This window comes from Scyliorhinus canicula, chromosome 14 (assembly GCF_902713615.1).
Source record: "Scyliorhinus canicula chromosome 14, sScyCan1.1, whole genome shotgun sequence".
NCBI classification, from domain to species: Eukaryota; Metazoa; Chordata; class Chondrichthyes; order Carcharhiniformes; family Scyliorhinidae; genus Scyliorhinus; species Scyliorhinus canicula.
Genome location: NC_052159.1, coordinates 143,696,754 through 143,718,016, shown reverse-complemented (window position 1 = coordinate 143,718,016; position 21,263 = coordinate 143,696,754). Strand labels below are relative to the sequence as shown.

Here is a 21,263-nt window from a genome sequence, read left to right as displayed (position 1 = left end):
TACTCTCATGGTACATGATAACCTTTACAAAACCATAATTTTGTTCTGTAACTATACGAATACTAGTCTTTATAAGACAATTCTGTTTTAAACTGACTCCTTAAATTCAAGGTACAAGAGAATCATTTAGAGAGGGCTATGAAGTCTTCCCAGACACAAGCCCATGTGATCTGGTTGACATGGAGACAAGGCCCAAGTCAAAACTTATTGAAAGTAAGGCACACGTTTTAACACTTGGATACAAAAGAGGATGCAGCTGGTCTTGCTACATACAGACTCAAAACTATACTTTGTGATGTCAGTCAGACAGAGAGATTTGGGAAAGAAGACTCAAAACAGGCTCTGCTGTGTGAAGCAGGGGGAATAAGGACTGTTATCAGGTTAAATACCAAGCAGAATGCTGGTGAGTTAGGATTCCCCTTTCAAAGCAACAAAGCTTCTGGGTAATTAACCACAAATAACTGCTATTGAGTGCCTTGCTGCTGGCAGTCCATTTGAATTTGCTCAGAATATTACACGAAAGGGATATTGTTTGAAAGGACACTAAAGAATCCACGTTAGTGACATAGGAAGAAGAAATCCTCTTAAAGCTGAGCGGAACTGGGGAACTTTAAACAAGACTGCATTTCTAACTGGGTGTGGTGTAATGCACAAATGTAGCATGGGGGTTTTGATTGTATTACTAAGTTAATAGAGAATATCACTTCAGTAATTTAGTGTATTCGTTGCCGACTAAGTAATGTTTGGCCAATGTTAACTTTAGTTTGTTTGTCACATGAAAGTTTTAAGCCATTAAATATTGTCATTTTTCTTTATGTTGGTCACTGGGAAATTCATATTGTTTTAAAAATTTGTCAGTCTCTTTGGCGATCATAACAAATTGGTTTTTGTGGAATAAGAATCCAGAGGCAGTAAAATAGGTACACTGACATTTCTCAGTGTTTAAATGAACAAGATTTTGCTTTACTTTTGGTGAAAAGTTAACATAATTACATCAATGCTAAACTGTTTCTGGTGTGAGACTATTAATGTCTTACTACAATTAGAACCATAAAATTCCAAAAGTGCAGAAGGAGGCCATTCAGACCATCACGGCTCTGACCCTCCGAAAGAACATCCTACCTAGGCCCATTCCTCTGCCCTATTCCCGTAGCCCCACCTAACCTACACATCCTTTGATACTAAGGGGCAATTTAGCAAGGTTAATCCACCTAACCTGCACATCTTTGGACTGTGGGAGGAAATCTGAGCACCCAGAGGAAACCCATGTTAACATGGGGAGAAAGTGGAAACTCCACACATGCAGTCACCCAAGGCCGGAATTGAACCCGGTCCCTGGACCGGTGAGGCAGCAGTGCTGAGCCACACTGCCGCCCATTAACAAAGATCAATTTGAAAACTGTGGCAGTGAATGTAGGAGTCAAGTTGAAAGTCAGGGAGGGAAAATCAGTAAAGTATTTGCTTACCACTTGAACCTTGAGGAAGAAAGGGCGGTCCTGATTGCACTCCAGTTGAATTACCGAGAATTCAATTACAAATGTAATAACGTAAATTCATGGGAGAGAGAAATTATCAATTTTAAACCAAAAGGAGACATGAAAAATTGAACTCAGATTCCAATAAGCAAAGGAGCAGATAAACCTTGAGTTTCAAACAGAAAGAGAAAAAGAAGAATTAGCAAGGAAAACGTTTGAAGTCCAGAGAGAAAAAGAAGCAAGGAAATTTGATCTTCACAAAGGAAAGCTGAGTTTACGTGAATGGTGGTTCACAGGGAAAATCTTGGCATTGATTCACATTTAATTCCTGGTTTTCATTTGCAGAGTATTCACTTATTGCCTAAATTCAGCGAGGAAAGGTTTGAAATTTATTTTATGTCATTTGACAAAATTGCTATGAAACTGCAATGGCTAATAGAAAGTTGGATGATTTTATTGTAGAGTGTGTTCCTGGGGATAGCTTTCAAAATGTGCTCATCTCTTTCAGACATAGTGATGCACAATCAATTGTACAAAGACTCAGATTGGGTACAACTGTGGCTTTATTGCAATAAGATGTGTGGCCTCCTACAGCAGCTGGCGAAATGGCAGCTGAATAGAGGACACACACATTTATACTCCTCTTCCTGGGCGGAGCCAGCAGGCAGGGGCTACCGGCGAACCTGTAATACAGGTCCTACCTTACATCACCTAATACAGGTGTAACAGTGGTTTACCACATTCAGCCCCTGTTAAAAATGAGTCCGGCGGGGGTGGTGTAGAACTATACACAGTAGAGAAAATTATGTACAGTGTTTTATGAGAAAAAAAGGAGGGAACAAAAATGTGTTCTGAAAGTCCGGTGCCAGTGAGAGGTTCAACCGGTCTGGTGCCTTGATGTTCCGCTGGGTGCGACGTAATGGTGGCGGCGATGTCGATGCTGGTGACGTCGGTGCCGGCCTGATGTTGGGTGACTCCGGGCCGAAATCCTCCTCATCCTGTTGCGTGGGCAGGGGAAGGAGAGATGGTCCTGGTGGGGTTAATGTTGGAAACGCCGGGGGAGGGGAGGATGGCGCTTGGCCGGGGAAGTGTGTATGGGTGGAACCTGCTGGATCGAGGTCCCTGAGGGAGACAGTATCTTGGCAGCCGTCGGGGTACGCCACATAGGCATACTGGGGGTTGGCATGGAGCAAGTGTACCCTGTCCACCAACGGGTCTGCCTCGTGGAGTTGGACATGCCTACGGAGCAGGACCGGTCTTGGAGCTGTGAGCCAAGTCAGGAGCGACACCACGGATGTGGACTTCCTGGGGAAGGCAAAAAAATATTCATGGGGTGTGTTATTCGTATCAGTGCACAGTAGTGACCGGATGGAGTGGAGTGCATCAGGGAGGAACTCCTGCCAGCGAGAGGCTGGGAGGTTCCTGGACCATGGGGCCAGCTGGACGGCCCCCCAAACCGTCCCGTTCTCCCTCTCTACCTGCCCATTTCCCCGGGGATTATAGCTGGTTGTGCTGTTGGAGGCAATACCCCTGCTGAGCAGGAACTGCGCAGTTGATCACTCATGAATGAGGATCTCCTGTCACTGTGGATGTAGGCGGGGAAACCGAACAGAGTGAAGATTGTGTTGAGGGCCTTGATGACGGTGGCGGACGTCATATCGGGGCATGGGATGGCGAAGGGGAACCTGGAGTACTCATCGACCACACTGAGAATATACGTGTTTTGGTCGGTGGAGAGGAGGGGCCCTTTGAAATCCACGCTGAGGCGTTCAAAGGGGCGGGAAGCCTTCACCAGGCATGCACGGTCCGGCCGGTAGAAGTGCGGCTTGCTCTCCGCACAGACCTGGCAGTCCCTGGTGACTGTCTGTACTTCCACAACGGAGTAGGGCAGATTGCGAACCTTGACAAGATGATACAACCATGTGACCCCTGGGTGACAAAGGCTGTCGTGTAGGGCCCGGAGTCGGTCTACTTGTGCGCTGGGACATGTGCCTCGGGATAGGGCATCTGGGGGCTCGTTGAGTTTGCCGGGGCGCTATAGAATCTCGTAATTATGGGTGGAGAGCTCGATTCTCCACCGCAAGATTTTATCATTCTTGATCTTGCCCCGCTGCGTGTTGTTGAACATGAAGGCTACTGACCGTTGGTCAGTGAGGAGAGTGAATCTCCTGCCGGCCAGGTAATGCCTCCAATGCCGCACAGCTTCAACGATAGCTTAGGCCTCTTTTTCGACGGACGAGTGCCGAATTTCTGAGGCATGAAGGGTGTGGGAAAAGAATGCCATGGGTCTGCCTGCCTGTTTGAGGGTGGCGGCAAGTGCGACGTCTGATGCGTCGCTTTCTACTTGGAAGGGCAGTGTCTCATCTACTGCGTGCATCCCGGCCTTGGCTATGTCTGCTCTGATACGGGCGAAGGCCTGTTGTGCCTCGGCTGTAAGGGGAAAATGGGTGGACTGAATGAGTGGGCGGGCCTTGTCCGCGTAGTTTGGGACCCACTGAGCGTATTACGAAAAGAACCCCAGGCAGCGTTTGAGGTCCTTGGGGCAGTGGGGAAGGGGGAGCTCCATGAGGGGGCACATGCGGTCGGGATTGGGCCCCAGAACTCTGTTCTGGACCACATAGCCGAGGCTGGCGAAGCGGGTCGTGCTGAACAGACACTTCTCCTTATTGGAGGTGAGGTTGAGGAGAGAGGCGCTGCGGAGGAATTTAGCAAGGTTGGCATCGCGGTCCTGCTGATCATGGCCGCAGATGGTGACGTTGTCTAGGTAGGGAAAGTGGCCCGCAAACCGTACCGGTCGATCATTCGGTCCATCTCCCTTTGGTAGACCGAGGCCCCGTTAGTGACGCCGAAGTGAACCCTGAGGAAATGATAGAGACGACTGTCCGCCTCGAAGGCAGTTTATGGATGGTCTGATTTACGAATGCGGGGCTCGTGGTAGGTGGGTTTTAGGACAATCGTCGAGAAGACCCGGTACTGCGCAATCTGATTGACCATATCAGATATGCGTGGGAGGGGGTACGCGTTGAGCTGCGTGTACCGATTGATGGCCTGGCTGTAGTCCATGACCATTCTATACTTCTCCCCAGTTTTAACGACTACCACTTGAGCTCTCCAGGGGCTGTTGCTGCCTCGATGATACCCTGCCGAAGCAGCCACTGGACCTCGGACCTGATGAAGGTCTTGTCCGGGGTGCTGTACCGTCTGCTCCTGGTGGCAACGGGTTTGTAATCCAAAGTTAGATTGGCAAAGAGGGAGTGGGGGTTGACCTTTAGGGTCACGAGGCTGCACACAGTGAGGGGTGGTAGGGGCCCGCTGAATTTGAGGGTGAGGCTCTGGAGGTTGCACTGGAAATCCAGGCTTAGTAATAGTGCTGCACAGAGATTAGGAAGGATGTAGAGGCAGAAGCCGCTGAATTCGATGCCCTGGACCGTGAGAGTGACCGTGCAGAACCCCCGGATTGGGACGGAATGGGATCTGGAGGCCAGGGGGATTCTTTGGTTGGCGAGGTGGACCACGAGGGAGCAGTGCCTTATCGTATCTGGGTGGATGAAACTTTCAGTGCTCCCGGAGTCCAGCAGGCAAGAGGTCACGTGGCCGTTGATTTTCACCGTAGTCGAAGCGGTGGCCAGGTTGTGTGGCCAGGACTGGTCGAGCGTCATCGAGGCGAGCTGTGGTTGATCATCACTGGTGTCAGAAGACGGAGAGCGTGGAGGGCCCCGTTCGTGGAATGTCGTCGGCGTCCATGCCTCGTGGGCAAGACAAGATGGCGACGACTGAAGATCCTGCGGGGGACAAAATGGCGGCACCCATGGGCTGCACGTTACTGGAGCTGAACAAGATGATGGCGCCCATGGGCCGCGTGTGGACTGAGGGCGGAAGGTGGCAGTGCTCACTGGCCGCACGTGGCCCCGGGGGGTTAAGATGGCAGTGCCCACTGGCCGGTTGCGGCCCCGGGGGGTGAAGATGGCGGCGCCCAATGTGCGTGTGTCAGGGGTGAAGGGGCAAACACGGCGACTGCGAGGGCCTGGCACACTGCGGCGAAGTGGCCCTTTTTGCTGCAAGCCTTGCAAATGGCGGTGCGAGCCGGGCAGCGTTGGCGAGGGTGCTTCTGCTGGCCGCAGAACTAACATTGGGGACCCCCAGGTGCGTGGATTGGCATGTGGCGCAGGCGTATTGGCTGGGTAAGGCCCCGGCTGGGGCGGCCGTTTGCGCGGTCCACAAGGGATAGGAGGGGTGTGCCATGCGGCCGGAGATGTAGGCCTGAGCGTTACGTGAGGCAACCGTCATGGAGAGCGCTAGCTTTTTAGTCTCCGCTAGGTCGAGCGTGGCCCCTTCGAGCAGTCTTTGGCGGATGAGGTCCAACCCAATCCCCGTTACAAAAGCATCGCGCATGAGGAGATTAGAATGTTCGGTGGCCGAGATGGCCTGACAGTCACAGTCCTAGATGTGTGGGATCAGGGCCCACCAGAAGTCTTCAATGGACTCACCAGGGCGTTGAGAGCGAGTGGCATGTACGTGCCTGGCAAAGAGAGAGTTCGCTTTCTGCGCGTAGTTCTCTTTGAGGAGCGCCATGGCGTCCGCGTAAGTCGGGACGTCCTGGATCAGCGGAAACACGCTGGAGCTCAATCTTGAGTACAGGATCTGTATCTTTTGAGCCTCCGTCGGTGTGTTGGTCGCTGAGTTTATCTAAGCCTCGAAGCAAGCTAGCCAGTGATTAAAGTCTCTTCTGGCGTTGGATGAATGCGGATCCAGCTGCAGTCGATCTGGTTTGATTCGGAAGTCCATCTTGTAGAAAATCTTACTGCAATAAATTGATGCACGATCAATTGTACAAAGACTCAGATTGGGTACAACTGTGGCTTTATTGCAGTCAGATGCGTGGCCTCCCACAGCAGCTGGCGAAATGGCAGCTGAATAGAGGACACCCATATTTATACTCCTCTTCCTGGGCGGAGCCAGCAGGCAGGGGCTACCGGCGAACCTGCAATACAGGTCCTACCTTACATCACCTAATACAGGTGTAACAGTGGTTTACCACACATAGTCCAGTGAATGTGATATCATGAGAATTGCTGTTCTTCATGCTTTCAAGTTAGAACTGGAGACGTACAGGCACACAGACATGAAGGTAGTAATTACAGCAAAAGACAGACATTTGTGGAACTTTGCTGTTGTTAATTGAATAATTTAAAATAATGTCCCTTTTGGGAAAAAGTCTCACATAGAAGACCATAATGTTCCTAAAATAAGAGCTGAGGCAATAATGGCTGATAATTATGAATTCTCTCACAAGCATGTGAGCTGCAGTAAGGCTTAATTGCCACCCCACACAGAGAATGGCGAGGTAAGAGTTTTTATCGTGAACTCTGGCTATAATATAGCAAAAATGTAAAGATAGCAAAAATGTAAAGACAAACAGTCCCCAGGGTAGTTAAAAAAAGACATTCTGGATGATAAGTATGTTTAACTTGTTATTTTTGCCATAATAGAGGGCAAGTAAAAGTGTATTGTTGGGAATTAAAAGGTAAACCAATAGCATTTGTAAGATTGTATAGTGTTTCTTCAGAAAATGGAGTACCAGTAAGTGGAGCTTATGACAAACCAATATCTTCAAATGTATTTGCTATAGTAGTAGATCAGAGCACAGAAAATTATGGGGGCTTTTTTTTTTAATGGTTATGTGATCCAATTTTTGTCCAGTAAAGTAGTTGTTATAATTAGATGCAGAGGACAATGTCAGTCATTGATGTTGGCAAGTGTGGTGAATGCGATTCACACGGTATTATAATCTGTATATATGTATCAATATTGTAAGTGCAGTTGCACTACCTGACCACCAGGGGGAATAGCTCTGGGAGTACGCAAGAGTTTGTAGTGGGCTCCTCCCTTGGTTCCGCCCATGACTCCTCCCCCTGGAGCTGCTGTATAAAGATCCGTGCCACAGGGTCAGCCAGCCAGTTCACCAAAAGTTCAACGGCTAACAGGCTGGCTCTGTTGTAAGTATATTATAATCGCTATTCTAATCCTACAAGCACGTGTCCGTAGAATTGTTGGTTCCAACAATTTAATATACTTCCGAAACAGTCGAAGTAAATCATGGAAGCAGCCCTCAAGCCCGGACGCCTAGAACTCGACCCGCAGGATGCAGAGGCTAAGGAAATTTTTTCCCACTGGCTGAGATGTTTTAAGGCCTACCTGGCAGAAGCCAGCACCGCCGGAACAACGGAGGAACAAAAACTCAGCCTACTGCACGCGAGGGTAAGCCACAGAATCTCCACACAGCTAAATCCGGCCGGTTCTTACACCGCAGCGCTGGCGATAGTGGACAAAATGTACGTTAGGCCCATTAACGAGGTTTATGCACGCCACGTGTTTATGACTCACCATCAGCGGCCTACAGAAACGCTAGCCGAGTTTGTACGGGAACTGAACAATCTTTCCAATGACTGTAATTATCAAGCCGTTACCGCGGCTGAACATAGGGAGCTTGCTGTGCGGGAATTTTTCGTAGCGGGCCTTAGATCTAACAATGTGCGCCAAAGATTGCTAGAAAAGGGGGCCCAGGACTTAGATACTACTGTGGAGGCTGCTACCCTATGAAAGTCTCCTTCCGCAGCCTCACGTCGTTTCCCACGGACCCCGCGACCTCATCGTGGACCCCCGACCAACAATTGCCCCAGGCCTGTGCCGCACGGCCCCCCAGCTACCGCACTGCCAAAGCCAGTTACTCTGCTGCCCCAGCCAGCTGCTCAGCTGCTCCAGCCAGCTACTCAGCTGCCCCAGCCTGCCATTTCTGTGGCCAAAGCCAGCACCCGTGGCAGCACTGCCCAGCCCGATCTGCGACCTGCAGCAGCTGCGGGAAGAAAGGCCACTATGCCAGAGTGTGCCTCGCGAAAAGGGACCCAGTTTTTAACTCCCCAGTAGAGAGAACAAATCGCTCCCAACACCAGCGGGCCCACGGGGCCCGAAACGCTGCGGCCTACGCCCTGACTCCGCCCCCTCCCACCACGTGCGATCCATGGGGGCCGCCATCTTGGCAAACACCCACCATGCGGCTGGCCACATGCGACTCATGGGGGTCGCCATCTTCCTCGCCGCTCACCACGTGCGATCCACGGGCCCCATCTGCATCAGCATGCTCAGAAAGCTCATCTGAAGACTGCGACTTCCCCGGGCACCCATCACGCGGCCCGCAACTCAGCGCAGCGATCCTGCATCAAGCTCGCCAGAACGTACCGGTATCTACTCGACCGGACGCCCACTCGGAAGACTACGACCTTCCCGGGCACTCATTACGCGGTCCTCAACTCAACACGGTCACCCTACATCAATCCCGCCCCAAGCACCTACGAAGTTCGATGGCGGAGGTCCAGATCAACGGGTACAGCACGCCATGCCTCTTTGACTCCGGGAGCACCGAGAGCTTTATACACCCAGAGCTGGTAAGACGCTGTTCGCTTCCTATTTTTCCTGTGAGTCAAACTATCGCCCTCGCTTCGGGCTCCCACTCAGTCCAAATCCAAGGACGCACCGTCGCTATGCTCACAATTCGAGGCGCTAGCTATTCAAAATTTAAACTTTATGTCCTGCCTGACCTCTGCGCGCCACTCTTATTAGGCCTGGATTTCCAGTGCAACCTCAAGAGCCTCGCCCTCAGCTTCGGTGGGCCCCTGCCCCCACTCACTATCTGCAGCCTAGCCACGCTGCGCATCGCCCCCCCCTCCTCTCTTCGCCAATCTCACTCCAGATTGCAAACCAGTAGCGACTCGCAGCAGGCGATACAGCCTACAGGATAGGGTCTTTATCCGATCGGAGGTCCGACGGCTGCTCAGTGAGGAGATCATAGAGGCCAGTAATAGTCCCTGGAGAGCTCAGGTGTTGGTCGTCAAGACCGGGGAAAAACTTTGCATGGTCGTCGACTATAGCCAGACCATAAATCGCTTTACGCTCCTAGACGCGTATCCCCTCCCCAGAATTGCAGACATGGTTAATCAGATCGCCCAATATCGGCTATTTTCCACAGTGGATCTGAAGTCTGCATACCACCAGCTCCCAATCCACCCGGACTACACGGCGTTCGAGGCCGATGGCCGCCTCTTCCATTTCCTCTGGGTTCCCTTCGGCGTCACTAACGGGGTTTCGGTGTTCCAACGAGCAATGGACCGAATGGTAGACCAGTACGGGCTGCGGGCCACGGTTCCGTATCTGGACAATGTTACCATCTGCGGCTATGACCAGCAGGACCACAACCTCCACCGTTTTCTCCAGACGGCACAGAAATTAAACCTCACTTACAACAAGGAGAAATGCGTTTTCCGCACAAACAGACTGGCCATCCTCGGCTACGCTGTGGAGAACGGAGCCCTGGGCCCAGACCCGGACCACATGCGCCCCCTCTTAGAACTCCCCCTCTCTCATTGCCCCAAGGCCCTCAAATGGTGCTTGGGGTTCTTTTCATACTACGCGCAGTGGGTCCCCAATATGCGGACAAAGCCCGCCCACTCTTTAAGGCCACACGATTTCCCCTGTCTGCTGAGGCGCGCCAGGCCTTCAGCTGCATCAAGGAGGACATCGCCAAGGCAGCCATGCGGGCGGTGGATGAATCCACTCCCTTTCAGGTTGAGAGCGACGCCTCAGATGTAGCTCTAGCAGCCGCTTTAAATCAGGCAGGGAGGCCCGTTGCATTTTTCCCCCGTACCCTATCCGCTTCAGAACTCCGACACTCCTCTGTCGAGAAGGAAGTGCAAGCCATCACTGGAGGCATTACCTCACAGGTAGGAGGTTCACCCTCATACCAACGATCAGTTACCTTTATGTTTGACAACTCGCAAAGGGGCAAAATAAAAAATGATAAAATCCTTCGGTGGAGGATCGAACTCTCCACCTATAGTTATGATATTAAATATCGACCGGGGAAGCTCAACGAGCCCTCGGATGCCCTATCCCGGGGGACATGCGCCAGCGCGCAGATCAGCCGTCTGAAAGCCATCCACGTGGACCTCTGCTATCCAGGAGTCATCCGGCTCGCCCACTACATCAGAGCCCGAAACCTGCCTTTCTCCGACGAGGAGGTAAAAGAGGTCACCAGGGACTGCTCGATCTGTGCAGAGTGCAAACCGCACTCTATAGACCAGACAGGGCCCACCTGGTCAAGGCTTCTAGGCCCTTTGAACGCCTTGCGAACGATTTCAAAGGGCCACTCCCCTCCACTAACAAGAACATTTATTTCCTCAACATCATCGATGAGTTCTCCCGATTCCCTTTTGCCATTCCATGCCCCGATATGACCTCCCACACAGTCATTAGGGCACTGCATAGTGTTTTCACCCTGTTCGGTTTCCCCAGCTACGTGCACAGCGACCGGGGTTCGTCCTTTATGAGCGACGAGCTGCGTCAGTACCTGCTCGACAAGGGCATCGCCTCGAGCAGGACTACCAGCTACAACCCCAGGGGGAACGGGCAGGTGGAGAGGGAGAACGCGACAGTCTGGAAGACTGTCCTACTGACCCTCCGGTCTAGAAAACTCCAAGTCTCCCAATGGCAAGAAGTCCTCCCAGACGCGCTCCACGCAATCAGATCCCTCTTCTGTACAGCTACAAATCAAACCCCTCATGAGCGGCTCTTCATTTTTTCTAGGGGCACTACCACGGGGGTCTCACTTCCGGCGTGGCTGAGGACACCAGGCCCGGTCCTCCTGAGGAAGCACGTCAGGGGGCACAAAACTGACCCCCTTGTTGAATAGGTGCGCCTCCTCCATTCCAACCCCCAGTAGGCATTTGTGGAGTTCCCGGATGGTCGCCAGGACACAGTATCCCTTCGGGACCTGGCACCCGCTGGATCCAGCCCCCCCTCCCCCCACTGAGGAATCCCTTACCCCGTTCCCTATGCTGCCGCCCCCTCGCGCCCCCGATTCCGCAAGCTCGCCCCACCGGTTCCACGCGGCAGCACCAGCCCGCCCCCAGCGCCCCCAGTCTCCGGTCGAGCCAGAGGTGTATGAAGTTTGGACAAGACCCACCCCGGAGTCTGCCATCGTACCCCAGCTCTCAACACCCACCCAGCCACCGCAAGAGGCTGCAACCCCGGTGCTCCACAGATCGAAACAAACAATTCACCCACCGGACAGACTAACTCTGTGAGCCACCACCCCTGCTGGACTCGATTTTTTCACAGGGGGTGAATGTGGTGAATGCGATTCACACGGTATTATAATCTGTATATATGTATCAATATTGTAAGTGCAGTTGCACTACCTGACCACCAGGGGGAGTAGCTCTGGGAGTACTCGAGGGTTTGTACTGGGCTCCTCCCTTGGCTCCGCCCAGGACTCCTCCCCCTGGAGCTGCTGTATAAAGATCCATGCCATATGGTCAGCCAGCCAGTTCACCGAAAGTTCAACAGCTAACCGGCTGGCTCTGTTGTAAGTATATTAAAACCGCTATTCTAATCCTACAAGCACGTGTCCGTAGAATTGTTGGTTCCAACAGCAAGTGATGTGAATTTTTCTCCAGAACATTTGCTAAATAATAGTGTGTTGATATGGCGTATTGAAGGAAATTGTTTACCCATTCCATTATGTAAAACTATTTTAAAGTGTTATTTCAAAATCAGTTGTCCTGTTATGAGGGCTTGTGCATGATTTATCTACTTAACGTGTATCATTTTATTTCAGGAGATCACCTGGCTGGGGATATGGTATTACCCTCTCCAGTGGTAGCGGAAAAGTCCTACAATACTGTTAAAATTGAAACTGTTCAAGAAAAATTGAGTAAAGTACAAAAATCCATTACTTTCTGTCATCTTACTAGGGAAATCACTGTTTCAATTAAAGATGTATCCAAAGAATTAGAAACTCAACCTGCTGATGTTAGAACCACAAATCATACAGTGCAGAAAGAGGCCATTCAGTCCGCACCGACCCTCTGTAAGACTCCTCTACCTCGGTCCACTCTGCTGCCCTTTCCTCATAACCCCAGCTAACCTGCACATCTTTGGACACTAATTTACCAATTTAGCCTTGCCAATCTACCTAACCTGCGCATCTTTGGACTGTGTGGGGAATCCGGAGTACCTGGAAGAAACCCACGCAGACACAGGGAGAAAGTGCAAACTCCACACTGTCACTAAGTGCCGAAATTGAATGGAGGTCCCTGGTGCTGTGAGGCAACAGCGCTAACCATGGTGCCACCATGCCATCCCTGTTAAAAGGACATTGGAGCATTGGACTGTCATGAGCGTGTCGCGTCTTTTCGTCCGACGTCTCTTCGTCCAACGACACTTCGTCCACGTCTTTTGAATTAAACATGCGGGCAGAACCAGAACAAGAGGTGACAACGCACATAGCAGCAATACTCAAAGCTAATAAATTAAAGCTTCGGGCGTTCCCGCCAGAAAAGAATAGTCAAAGCTTATGTTGAATGGAAAGAGAAAAAGTAAAAGGAATTGAAAATTTATGAACTGATTTGAAAGGAGCATCAAGATATATCATCTGATCTGTTGCAATTTGGACTCCATAAGGAACCCCAGAGTAGAAATTTCAGAGAGGAATATTCTTCACTGCAAAAAGGATAATCGCTAATTTAGAACGCAAACTAACAATGTCTATTTAACAATGGTTAATACTTAATGTTCCACGAGTAGAGGAGCAGAATGAAACACAGTTTTTCCCATGGAATTTGGGAACTTCTGAGACCTTCTTTTCTTCATGGATCCATGAATCTGCTCTCTTGACTCACAACGTTGTTCGAAGTCTGAAATTAAACAACTCAACTCTAATGTACCTCTTTGCAGCTTTATAGCTCCAACGCTAATTTCCCATTCTGCGGTGGCTGCATGTTTCACAGCTGCTGCTGAGCGCTCTGTCTCTCTAGCCTAAAGTAGCTTCTGGAAAATTACTGTTTACTTTTGCTTAACGCTTTAACCCCAATGTCAGATTCAAACACTGATTTTGATTTCCGACTTCAAACTCGAAACCGGGTGACAATTATGTTCGTCACTTCTGGATTCTTATGACAATACCTCATCTGTGACAATCACCCATCGACTGGCAACGCCGTAAGCCAATGTTCACTTCCTCGCAAATGCCTCACTATTAACTCCTAATTATCTTTCCTGGCAAGCATCCCCTTTGCAAGGATCCTCTAATAAATGCTATCCCCTGGCAAATGCAAAGACCCCTGGCAGGTGTTCTATTTTTATACGCTTTTTACAGGCAGCCTTTGCAACATTCAGCCCAAATCGTGTACACCTTGTCATCACAACTAATAACTGCGAACCGAATATTTGCAATACTTAACTAATGGGAAGAATGGTCATCAATATTAATAATAATAATCTTTATTGTCACAAGTAGGCTTATATCAACACTACAATGAAGTTACTGTGAAAAGCCCCTAGTCGCCACATTTCGTCACCTGTTCAGGGTACATGGAGGGAGAATTCAGAATGTCCAAATTACCTAACACATATAAATTAAGGCTCTCCATCATCAAGCTTATGTACAATGTGACAATTTAAGCCTGATACATGTCAACAAGGTGAAGTTTAACAGACTATTTACATAACCTTAACAAGGTTCTTAAAGCAGCTAAAGAGGATTTTAATTGGCAATGGAATAAACTGCTTAGACAAAAGGCAGAATTCAACACACTTCTCCTGGAAAAGAAAATCAAATGATTTAATCAGGAAAACAGACTTAAAAATAAAATTGTTTCTGAATTTAAACAGGATGATGACAATTCAATTGATACTTTCTTTACAGACTTCAGCATTAAAAGGCCTGCAGCATGAAGGAGAATGGAGTTCAGGAATTAACGCTTGAGCATACTTGGAGTGGCATGGTGGCACAGTGGTTAGCACTGCTGCCTCACAGCCCCAGGGTATCGGTCTGTGTGGAGTTCTCACTTTCTCCCCGTGTCTGCATGGAATTCTTTTGGGTGCTCTGGTTTCCTCCCACAGTCCAAAGATGTGCAGCTTAGGTGGATTGGTCATGCTAAATTCCCCTTAATGTCCAAAAGTTTTGGTGGGGTTACTGGGTTACGGGGATAGGGTGGAGGTGTGGGCTTAGATAGGGTGCTCTTTACAAGGGCCGGTGCAGACTCGATAAATGATTGGCCTTCTTCTGCACTGTAAATTCTACGATTCAATGATAACAGGATTGTTCAAAGACTCTGCTACAAGGTCAACACACTGGTGTCAATGTTGTTCTTGATTAAGTTAAATTGACCAAACCAAGAACTCTTTTTTTAACCGAGGACATGGAAAAGCTTTCAGACTGTGCAAAACGAGAAAGCAGATCTTCTGCAGCAAAGGATAGAAAGTGAAAGCGCCGGTAGTAAAGTGAACTATCATTTGCAAATGAGTTGTAACTCTAAAAACTCACACAAACTGAACATTAAATCATAACTGTCCCATGCAGCTGATTAGTAAGGTGTTGTCTTTTAATGTTTGATGGTGAAGTGTGGCAAAAGATGAAAGAAGGTGCCACGGTAACACCAGGGACCCGGGTTCAATTCCAGCCTCGGGTGACTGTATGGAGTTCACACTTTCTCCCCATGTCTGAGTGGGTTTCCTTCGGGTGTTCCGGTTTCCTCCACGGTCCAAAGATGTGCAGGTTAGGTCGATTGACCATGATAAATTGTCTCATAATGTCCAAGGATGGGTAAGTTAGGTGGAGCTGCAGGGATATGGTGGGGGAGTGGGTCGAGGTGGGATGCTCTTTCAGAGGGTCAGTGCAAACTCAATGGGCTGAAAGGCCTCCTTCTGCACTGTAGGAATTCTATTACCTGTATTGCATGTAGTTAGTGAATGAAATGTGAATGTGATAGTTTGATAGTGTTGCAGAAATATCATTACTACGCCAATAATTTTTCTTTTTTTATGGAGGAGGTGTTACGGACCCTGGACTTTAGACTATTATGTTTTAAACTGTCCCTTTTAATTCAAGGTAAGTGGAGTCATTTCGAGAGGGGGGTGTGACCTCTTATGAACTCTGTCTGAAGGCAAGCACATGTGACCTCGTTAAAACTGCCTGAAGATAAGCTCATGTGACCAAATTGCTATGGGGACTCGGGCACAGTCAAAACCTATTGAAAGTAAGTTGCAAATTTCAACAGAAAAACACAAAAGAAGAAGCTTCTGGCTTTTCTGTGCATAGATTCAGACTTGCGGATTCAGTTAACCAGAGAGAATTGAGGAAGAAGGCCAGAAACAGGTACTGCTATGCCAAGCAGAGGAAAAAATACTTTTTTATGTTGTCCACCAAGCAGAGTGCTGATCAGGATGGATTCTTCTCCCCCAACCCCCCCAGCCCCCCTCCCCCCACCCTCCCCCCTAGAAAGATCGCTAACTCTGCTGGGAAAGAGTCGATCATTAGCACTCCACAATGATACCCCGTATATTTCTGAATCCAGTTTACACTGACATCTTTAAATGATTTGCCATTGTCATTCAATGTCTCCATTATGACCCGGTTGACTTTTCTGGAGCACAAATCAAATGAGGGAAAGCTTGTAGCTGCTTATGGAGCAGCCATTTCCTTCAGACTGCTCCGCAATGAGTTTAACCCTTCAGACAATAGACACCACCACTCCCCCAGTCATCTGCTTTACATACCTTGGGAGATGCTTCTCAGAGTCTCCATTTATGTTTGAGGATTTGTGGGCATCCATCTTCTCAGGCCAGAATTTCTGAGATCATCTTCTATTTGCTCCGCAGCCAAGAGTTTACCTTTCTTTTCCATCTGCCTATCTATTTCAGGCTCCATTGCTAGATTTACACCCCTTGGCTTCCTTGTGCTCTGTGCCAATCCCTCATCCACACTTTCAGTCCCAGCGATTTGGTGTCTCCAGACTACCTTGGTAAGGAGAAGACTGGTGGATGAATGTTCAATGTTCCTAGAGAACGAGGGTATTATTCTTTATTGGTCATATTCATAATATTCATTTGAATGGTGGCCATTAACTGGAGATTCATTTGCGCCACAAAAAATGGACAGAGACTGAAATAGTGGTTGTTGGGTTAGGAGGTACATACTTGTAACATGCAAATCTGTCAATTAATGTGTATAAATATATGTAAAATTGGCTCCAGTTCTATTCTTCATCAACATGCTTTCTGAAGTATAACAGAGGGGAATGCATGGTTTTACTCATTAAACAACCACTGGGTCCTGGCTTGCAACCTCTTGAATTAAAAAAACAGGGAACGAAAGGTTTTGGGCTAGGTATGCAGGTGGAAATGGGACACAAACACAGCAGTCATGATCTTATTGAATGGTAGAGATGACCCGAGGGGCTGAATGGCTCCTAATTCACATGGCCGCATGTGTTCGTTTGTCGGTTCATCTGAATAGGGAAGTCCCACCTCTGTGTATATCATTTTGGACAACTTGTGGTCAAAAGGCCTCTCATAACAGGAGCGTTACTTGATCAACAAAAATTGTCCACCGTGACCCAATGCAGTGCATGACAAAATTTACCCTCTCAGCAATTTTACTGGTCCACAATTGTTTGGGCAGAGTCTTTACGCTTGATCGACAACCTAAAAACTTACGTTCCCTCCACCACCTCCCGACCATAGCTGCAATTTACAAGATGCACTGTCAGAATTGCCAAGGCTTCTTCAACAGCATGAACCCACGACCTGCACCATCTCAAAACACAAGGGTAAACTGTGCACGAGAACACCATCACATTCATGTTCCCCTCTGTTCTGTATTGGGAGCGACTTGCAAAGAGAGACAAACACCAAGATGGTCAGATCACATGTCTCATGACAATATCATGCATTTATTTGGCTTGCTCGTCACGCAAGAACATATTCCATTCTCCAAGTCATACACCATCAAGACTTGGAAATATTTTGCCGTTTAATGATTGTTGCGAGGACAAAATTCTGAAACTCGTTCCTCTTAACATTGTGGGAGTACCTTCATCAACAATGGTTCGAGTAGAAGACTCATCATCACATTCCCAAGGGCAGCTGGAGAGATGGGCAATAAATGCTGGCCTTGCCAATGCTGGACTTACACATTCTAAGAATTAATAAGTAAAGAACTGATAGCACTTGAACCTGACATCGGGTGCTCAAAATGTGAATTGTTGCCTTCTGCAATACTAGCATTTCTCACTCTAATGAACACAAATATGCTTTGCAAAGGACATTGTGCGACAAAATGTACAAAATGGTACTTCAAAAGGGACAAACAAAACGTTGAAATAGTTCTGATGCTGGATATCTGCAACAAAGAAAACAGAAAGTTTTGAAACCATGTGGGTCACTCCATATCTGGAGACTGTCAGAGTTTATTTTGCTGTTTACTGCATTGCTTAAATCACTGCCTATTTTCCTTTCAGCTGTTGCAAAGAAGACTTCTGCCCAAAGCATTAACTTGCCTACTTTCTCCACAGATGTTGATTGAACTGTTGCATTCTTTCAGCATTTACTATAATTGTAATGTATCCGGCCAGCCTCTCCTACATTTAGTGCCATCACAGAGCCTTCTTAGTTTATTATTTTAAAGTCATTGAAACATCTTGCATTCCCTTTGTCCACTTTGACTTGTCTGTTCTTAAATGTTTCAACCGTCAGTGGTGAGGCAGCAATTTCAGGAATGACTCAGGCAGTACGGATTACTGCACGGGGAAAGTGGATACGCATCAGCCTCGTAAACCATTGCCACTCAGGCACGGCACAGTTAGAAATCACCCAACAGGAGCAGGAGGAATTAACCCTGGGAATTTCTAAGGAAATGCAAATGCTGTCATCTAAAAGACAGTGAGACAGAACTAATCCCTCATGGAGCATAAACAGGCATGTTTTTCCTGAAAGAACGCTTGGGCAGGATTTTTCCAATGGCGGGATTTCCCACCCTGTCAATTGAAGATTTGGTGGGGAATGTATCCCTACACTTGTGTCCCACAGACTGTTAACATTCAGCGGAGTATTAATAGGCTAAGGGTGAGACTACAGCCCCCAATCTGGGGAGGACGTTCCACCGTAAATAACTGCCTGCCAAATAGATGGCCGCCAGCTCAAGTAGCAATGCCAGGCTCGAGTGGTTGCCACTGCTGGGACCACGTCCCCGAAGAAGAGGACGTAATGAAGCTGGAATGAAGCAATGCTTGGGGTATCAGTGGAGCCAAGCTCCAGAGGGAGGCGTGAGGGGGTTGTGGGACCAGCTTTGAGAGTCTGGCCGGATGTGGTGTGAGGGTGTGGGATGGTGAAGTGTTAAGGTGGGGGGGGAGGGGGGTGGGGGGGGCGACCATCATGTCTCCAACTGGCACTTGGGCTCCTCCAAAGGAGTTTTCACCACCCTCGGCTTCCCCGGTCGATATTTGATATCGTAATTGTAGGTGGAGAGTTCAATCCTCCACCGAAGAATTTTGTAATTTTTAATTTTGCCCCTTTGCGAGTTGTCGAACATGAAGGCGACCGACCGTTGGTCGGTAATGAGGGTGAACCTCCTACCTGCGAGGTAGTGCCTCCAGTGTCGGATAACCTCCACGATGGCTTGTGCTTCCTTCTCGACTGAGGAGTGTTGGAGTTCTGAAGCGGATAGGGTACGGGAGAAAAATGCAACAGGCCGTCCTGCTTGGTTTAAAGTGGCTGCTAGCGCTACCTCTGAGGCGTTGCTCTCAACCTGAAAAGGAGTGGATTCATCCACTGCCCGCATGGCTGCTTTGGCGATGTCGTCCCTGATGCAGCTGAAGGCCTGGCGCGCCTCAGCAGACAGGGGAAATAGTGTGGCCTTGAAGAGTGGGCGGGCTTTGTCCGCATATTGGGGGACCCACTGGGCATAGTACGAAAAGAGCCCCAAGCACCGCTTGAGGGCCTTAGGCCATGGGGGAGGGGGAGTTCTATGCATGCGGTCCGGGTCTGGGCCCAGGACTCTGTTCTCCACGACGTAGCCGAGGATGGCTAGTCTGTTTGTGCGGAACACACATTTCTCCTTGTTATATGTTAGGTTTAATTTTTGGGCCGTCTGGAGAAAACGGTGGAGGTTGGCGTCGTGGTCCTGCTGGTCATAGCCGCAGATGGTAACATTGTCCAGATTGAGCCGCATGACTGGTCTTCAGACAAAAATGTTGGAGAACAAATACTCCTCTAGCCACCACTCATATCCCGAAAATAATGCAGGCACCTTCAACCATCAAAATTCAGCCTCAGAGTTAGAGCCACTGCTCCGCAACTCGCTGCTCCAAAATAGCAAATTGGACAGATGGAGGGAATAGATGGCAAAGGAACCATACCAAAGACAGAGCACGTGAATGGGGAGATGCACAGCGGGGTCAGGAGAAAACAGACACGGAAGAGATCACAGACGCAACTAGAAAATGACAGAAAGATGCAAGGAGATAATCGGAGAGCAAGGTAAAGAGGTCAGAGGTAGAAGCAGAAAAGTGAACAAGAGTCAATAATCCAGAAGGGGATAGAATGAACGAGTGAATGGCAGGAAAGAGGGAACAAATGAATGGATAAACCATCAATACAAATGTAATAAGCACATGCCATACAGTTTGCATTACCATGGAAATGCCACAGTAGATCCACTGGCAATATTATAGAAATTATAGTTCTCAACATTGTCCGAAAGAGACACCACTGAACTGGAATGTGGGCCGGCTTATCCAGTTCAGCAAGATCTCCCTGTAATTTGTGAGGTCACATCATTGCTTACTCACTGACATCGATGTGGTAACAACTCCCATGTAATGCTGGAGTATTCCGTGGGATTAGTTTCATCAGATATATTTATTTCATTCACGTTTATTTATGTATTGGGAAAATGCAAGGATGCTTCAGTTGCAGCCAAGATTTGTTTTTGATAAATATGGAGCACCCAATTATTTTTTTTCCCAATGAATGGGCAATTTAGCGTGGCCAATCCACCTAACCTGCACATCTTTGGGTTGTGGGGGTGAAACCCATGCAGACATGGGGAAATGTGCGAACTCCACACGGACAGTGACCCAGGGCCAGGATTCGAACCCAGGTCCTCAGCACTGCAGTCCCAGTGCTATCCAGTGTGCCAAATGCTGCCCTAGCCGAGAAGATTAGCGGTGGCTTTTAACTGGGTGGAAGGAAGTAAGACGTGAATTTATATTGCGTCTTTCGCAACCACAACCCAGGCACTTTATAGTGAATGAAGTACTGATGAAATGTGGTCACGGTTGTTTTGGAAACACAGCAGCCAATGGGCATACAGCACACAAAAATCAATCTGAGAATGAACAGGGAATCTGCCTTTGTAATGTTGATTGAGGGGGAAACATTGACCAGTACGGCAGGAATAATTCCCCTACTCTTGTTAAAAAATAGTACTGTGCAATCTTTTATACTCACCTAAAGGGGCAGTCAAGGCCTTGGTTTCACTCCCATTCAAAGGTGACACCTCCAACAGAGCATTACTACCTCAGTAAGACACCGGAGTGTCAGCCTTGAATTTTTTGTGCTCAAGTGCGGACATGGGATTGAACACACAGTCTTTATAATTTAAGAGTGCTGCTGCCGAAGCCAGAGGTGATAATCATTATTCGTCATTAAACAAACAATTCAAAGGGCCAAAAAGAGGTCAAAATTCCAATGAGTCGAACTTTGAACAGTCATGACTGAAATGTAGCAGAGAAGAGAAAGATTGTTGATTATTGATGGGAAAACTGTCAACTGCCGGGAGAGTCATGTGAAAGTTTTACGGAGTAACATTTCTCTATCACCAGAGTCGCAAACCAATGAGGGAAAGTTGTTAGGAAAACAAAGGTAGCTTTAAGGGATTTCTAATTGTATTGGTAA

At 48.5% G+C, this 21,263-nt stretch overlaps 1 long non-coding RNA gene across 1 annotated transcript; it reads right to left on the bottom strand.

The window, feature by feature from the left end:
• Positions 1 to 17,227: 17,227 nt before the first annotated feature.
• LOC119977115 lies at positions 17,228 to 20,986 on the bottom strand. Its single transcript, XR_005463121.1, has 2 exons — positions 20,817 to 20,986; positions 17,228 to 17,709 (listed from the first exon to the last, which is right to left on the bottom strand). It is a non-coding gene; the product is annotated as an uncharacterized LOC119977115 (long non-coding RNA).
• Positions 20,987 to 21,263: the final 277 nt, after the last annotated feature.